This window comes from Mesocricetus auratus, unplaced genomic scaffold (genome assembly GCF_017639785.1).
Source record: "Mesocricetus auratus isolate SY011 unplaced genomic scaffold, BCM_Maur_2.0 Super-Scaffold_100007, whole genome shotgun sequence".
NCBI lineage: Eukaryota > Metazoa > Chordata > Mammalia > Rodentia > Cricetidae > Mesocricetus > Mesocricetus auratus.
The window spans coordinates 80,856,717-80,862,716 of record NW_024429191.1 but is presented as its reverse complement, the minus strand read 5'-3'; positions in this window follow the sequence as shown (position 1 = coordinate 80,862,716).

Here is a 6,000-nt window from a genome sequence, read left to right as displayed (position 1 = left end):
CGCTCATGTTCCCCACCCCCCACCCCGGCTTCGGATAGGAACTGGAGGGCAGAGACCGCGTCCTCTGGATCAGAAAAGCTACAGCCATTCTTTATTATCTGCGTAAGCTGATCCCCAATGAAACATCCATTCATCATTTATCTTGGGTCTAGGGAAGCCTTCACAAGCGTGCATGCTTTTAGTTCATGGAGATCAGAAGAGGGCATTGGATCTCCCGAAGCTGGAGTTGCAGATGGCTGAGCTGGGTACCGAAACTGTGTCCTCTGCAAGAGCAGCCAGTACTGTCAGTCACTGAGCCATCTCTCCATGATGTAGGCACAGTATAGTAAAAGATGATTAGAGGAAGCACAGCCTCTCTTTCTTTCTGACAGAATTTCATGTAGCCCAGGTTGGCCTCAAACTCTGGATGTGGCCAAGGGTGATTCTGAACTTCTGATCTTCCTGCCTCTCCTTCCAGAGTGCTGATGTTACAGGCCTGTTCCACCACATCTGGCTATGATTCAATGTTTCTTGATTCAGGGTTAAGATGCCTGCTGGAGTACTTAAAGTCATCAACACTGACAAGCCTGACACATACAAAGTGGGCAAGGAATGTATACTAAAACCACAGTGCCATAGCAAAGAATAGAAACAAACAAAAACTATAGCAACATCCACAACTACTCCTGAACCTTGTAGTTAGAGGAAACCAAATACCACCGTGTCCACATTTTTTCTTTCTTTCTTTCTTTCTTTCTTTCTTTCTTTCTTTCTTTCTTTCTTTTTTTTTTTGATACATGTAACCCAAGCTCGTGCCAATTTCCCTATGCAGTCCTGGTTATCCTTGAACTATTGGCAAAACGAATACTAAAAAAAGTATTCATTATTAGAGAGAGAGAGAGAGAGAGAGAGAGAGAGAGAGAGAGAGAGAGAGAGAGAGTGCCATGACACACCCATGGAGGTCTGAAGACAACTATACAGCATTCTCATCTTTCACCTTGATATGGGTTCTGGGAATGAAACCAGTTGTCAGGTTTGATTGGCAAACACCTTTACCCGCTGAGCCATCTTGCCAGCACTGTCTCCATTTAATAGTGAGAAAGCAGAGTCTCAGAGAGGTTAAGTGACTTCTCTAAGATTAGATAGCTTGGAAATAGCAGATTTGGATTTTGAATCCAGGTTCCAGAGCCTCAATTCTGTTCTTCTACATCTGGGTGGCCAACTTGCCCAAGACTTCCGCAATTTGGAACACTAAAAAATCCCATCCTGAGAATACCAGCAACAGGCGACCCAAGAAGGTTGGTCACCTTGTGTCTCAAATGCAGCTTTTCAAGGTCAGCTTTTTGGTAAATAAGACCATAATTATCTCTGGATAGAGCAGCATCCAGTTTGCTGATCTCCAATAAGATAGAGGGTTGTGGAAACGACCTTGTTAGGCTCTTGCTATTAAAAGTAGATGGTATGTAGAAGAAATCTGTGGATGGAACAAAAATGGGAGCCAAGGAAAACAACTTGAAATAAATGATAATGATGGGGAGAGGAAGGGCTTGGCAAAGGGCTGGCTGAGATGAAGACAACTAGCAGTAACCTGGGATAATGACGGTGATGATGGCGACAGCTTTGCATCATACCAGGCTCAGTCTTCTCAATTTCCTAAGGCAGCCGTGTGATGACATGATCCCACTATACGGAGACAAGATTAATGCTCAGAGAAGTTAAGTTGGAAGAATTCTTTTTGCAACAGTAGAAGCAGCCTGCCCTGCCAGGAGATTATTTGAGAAGGCCTGTGAAGAAAGATATAGACTTAGGCTTGGTCTTGATTCAAATTGTTGCTTCTAAATGTTTCCTAGGTGAAGTTTTCCAAGATCCCTGAGGACAGAAGGGTTTTTTTTTCCAGCCTGTGGTCTTCCCCACATTGGAAGTGGAAATCAGGACAAGGATAAGAAGCCAATCTAGTCCTTTCGCTTGCCAAAGGCGTTGCATTCCTGCCTTCAGTAAACTTTCAGGCAGAGCTTGCTGCATGGCCCAGGGTTTGTGACTTGGCAAGAACCAGCCATCTCCTGGGTGACTGACTTGGCTGGATACTTGGATGTTAATGAGTGACCGAGGAGAAGACATGGAAACAAGTGTGTCACAATTTGTCCCATTGCTTCAGGATGAGCTCCATCTCTCAGGAACAGCTAGTTTCAGTTCATGTACCTTGGTATGTCAGTCATCCATCACCTGGATGACTTACAGTTAATCTTCATTTGACCCAATCTCTTTTTACAAGGAGTTACAAATGGCTCCCTTCCTACTGTTTCATAAGAATCTTTCCTTCTGGACTGGAGGGATGGCTCAACGATTGAGAGCACATACTGCTCTTCCAGAGGTCCTGAGTTCAATTCCCAGCAACCACATAGTGGCTCACAACCATCTATAATGAGATCTGGTGCCCTCTTCTGGTGTGCAGAAATACATTCAGAGTACACTGTATACATAATAAATAAATCTTAAAAAAAAGAGAAACACCAACACACACACACACACACACACACTGGGTTGGGCATGGTGGCACACATCTTTAATCCCAGCAGAGACAGGAAGATCTCCGTAAATTCAAGGTTAGCCTGGTCTACATAGTGAGAATTCCAGGGCTATGTACGGAGACACTGTCTCAAAAAACAGTGGGGAAGAGTTGGAGAGATGGCTCAGAGGTTAAGAGCACTGACTGATTTTCCAGAGGTCTGAGTTTAGTTCCCAGCAACTGCATGGTGACTCACAACCATCTCAAATGAGATCTGATGCCTTCTTCTAGCATACAGGCAAAACATACAGACAAACACTATATACATAATAAATAAAATAAATCTTAGAAAAAATTAGTGGGGAAGGAGATATAGGAGGATAGTTTAGTCCTTTAAAGTTTCCTTTGTGGATTGGGTATGTTAGCACACGTCTTTAATCCCATCACTTCGGAGGCAGAGGCAGGTGGATCTCTGTGAGTTTGAGGCCAGTTTGGTCTACAGAGTGAGTTTCAGGACAGCCAGAGAAACTTTGTAGCAAAAAACCAAAGAAAGAAAGAAAAGAAGAAAGAAGAAAGAAAACAAGCAAGCAAGCTGGGCTTAGTGGGGTTTGGTGGTGCACTGTTTTAATCCCAGCATTTGAGAGGCAGGAGCAGTAGGATCTCTGAGTTCAAGGCTAGCCTGGTCTATACAGTGAGTTATAGGCCATTGTGGAGGTTTGATTAAAAATGCCCCCCCCCCCCGTAGACTCAATGGGAGTGTCATTATTGGAGGTGTGGTTTTGTTTGAGTAGGTGTCCCCTTATTGGAGGAAGTGTGTAACAGGGGGCAGGCTTTGAGGTTTCAAAAGCTCAAGCCAGGCCCAGTGTCACTCTGTCTTCCTGCTGCCTCCTAATTCAGGTGTAGAACTCTCAGTTACTTCTCCAGCACCATGTCTGCCTGCATGCTGCCGTGCTTCCCACCATGAGAGTAATGGACCAAACCTCTGAATCTGTAAGCCACTCCAATTAAATAAAAGCCTAACTAAGACAGCCACCCAGGCATATAGAACGAAAACCTGTCTCAAAAACAAGAAGAAAAATGAGAAGAGGGGGAAGTAAGGAAGAAAGGGATGAAATGGGTTTGATGGAGAATACTTGTAATTCCAGCACTTGGGAAGCAGAGACAGATGGATTCTTGGGGCTTGCCAGCCAGCTTAGCTTGATTGATGACTTCCAGGCCAGTGAGACACCCTTTTAATAAATAAGTGATTAAAAAATAGTAAATATCTAAGAATGAAAGGACTGGCAAGATAAATCAAGTGGGCAAAAGCACTTGCTTCAAAAAATCTGACATGAGTTCAATCCCTAAAATCAACATAAGGGTAGAGGGAGAGAACCAGTTCCATAAAGTTGGTCTCTTGACTGCCACACACGTGCCATGATACACACACACACACACACACACACACACACACACACACACACACAACATTAAGATAGGAGCCACTGTTGCTATTGGAGGGTTTTTGCTTTATTATTAAAAGTTTTGCCCCATTTGTTAGTTCCTGTAAGGATTATGCTAAGGGCCTGATGGGTATATGCTCTATCCCTGAGCTGTACCCTAGACCCTCTTTTTGAACATAATGGATGTGTGGGATATGATTTAGTAGTTTTGAGTGGAAGAGTAACTATCTTCATGTCTCCAAAATTTTGTGACAAAGTGCATGTTTACATGAAATTTACCTCTTAGCAGCTTCCCGGAATAAAGTTTAATGACACTGGGTTCATTCATGTCATTGTGTAACCACTGCCACCTGCCATCCACGGAGCTCTTCTCCTACAGAACCGAAACTCTGAAATCATCAAACCATAACCCCTCATTCTTCTCCTCCAACTTAAGAAAAAGAAAACAAGCCGGGCGTTGGTGGCGCACGCCTTTAATCCCAGCACTCAGGAGGCAGAAGCAGGCGGATCTCTGTGAGTTCCAGGCCAGCCTGGTCTACAAAGTGAGTTCCAGGACAGCCTCCAAAGCTACAGAGAAACCCTGTCTCGAAAAACCAAAAAAAAAAAAAAAAAAAAAAAAAAGAAAACAAAAAAGTTTATTTTAGGATGTCCCTAAAGAGCATTAAAAATATGCAGTTGTCTCTCAACTGGCTCGGGTCTCTGTTCATCACTGTTTTGGGGAACAAATTATAGAGCTGCATACTTATTACACAGCCTCTACCTATATGGAAGTTAAATGTTCAAAAGTTTCCCCTGAAAAAATGTGTTCAGGAAAGGGACCTCAAAGTCATAATTCTCTGAGACTTAATCAAGGCTTTTGCTTGTTTTGTTTTTAGAGGCAGGGTTTCTCTGAATCAGTCCTGGCTGTCCTGGAACTCACTCTGCAGACCAGTCTGACCTCAAACTCACAGATTTCTGCCTGCCTCTGCCTCCCAAGTGCTGGGATTAAAGGTGTGGGCCAACACTGCCTGGCAGAGGCTCATTAAGTTTTACAGCAAAGTTACTGAGTAATCATCAATGGTCCAGACAATAGGTGGGATACATAGATGCTGGACTGACACCATTCTGAAGTAAGATAGAGTTGGGTTTTGGGGGGAGGGGCAGTCAGAGAGGGAGTTCAGTGCTGAGATGGAATCTATGACATTCGCATGACATATAAGCACCAGTCTGGAGGATGGGCTTCCTCCTCCTCTCTCTCTCCCTCCTCTTCTTGAAATGGCCTCTTGCTATGCAGCCCAAGCTGGTCTCAAATCTGGGATCCTTCTGCTCCATTCTTGCAACCCTCGCCTTGTTAGGGTTAGGGTTACGTGTGAGCAGAGTCAAGGCTGACCCTTGCACAAAGAGCTTTTAAATTGCTCTTAAATGGCCTACAGTAGTTAGTCTATACTTAGTTCTCAATTTTCTGTCTGTCTGTCTGTCTGTGTGTCTGTCTGTCTCTCTCTCTTTGAGGCAGGGTCTTGTGTAGCCTAGGATAGTCTTGAATCCATTATGTAGCCAAAGGGCTATAGAAATGGCTCAGTAGTTAGAAAGGGTTTGAGTTAGAGATTCGCACCCACTTCATTTATCTGTTGCTATAGCAAGATGTGTTATAGGCTGCTGCCTAGGCATCTTAAGCAGAACACTGATGGGGCTGGAGAAACGGCTCAGTGGTTAGGACCACATATTGCTCTTGCAAAGGACTGGGGTTTGGTACCCAGCACCCATATGCTAGCTCACAACTGTTAATGACTCCACTTCCAGGAGATCTGAGGCCCTCTTCGTGCCTCTGAGGGCACCAGATGTGCACACAGTGCACCTACTACATGCAGGCAAGATACTCCCACACCTAAAATAGGGTAAATACTTTACAAAAAGAAAAAAAGAAAGCAGAATACTAGGGATTGGGCTGCAGCTTAATTGGTAGAGCACTTGACTAGTATGCACAGGGACCCAGATTGCCTCCCCAGCACTGCATACACTGTAATCCCACTACTCTGGAATTGAAGGGAGGAGGATCAGGAGTTCTAGGACAACCTTGGCTGCGTGAGACCACCT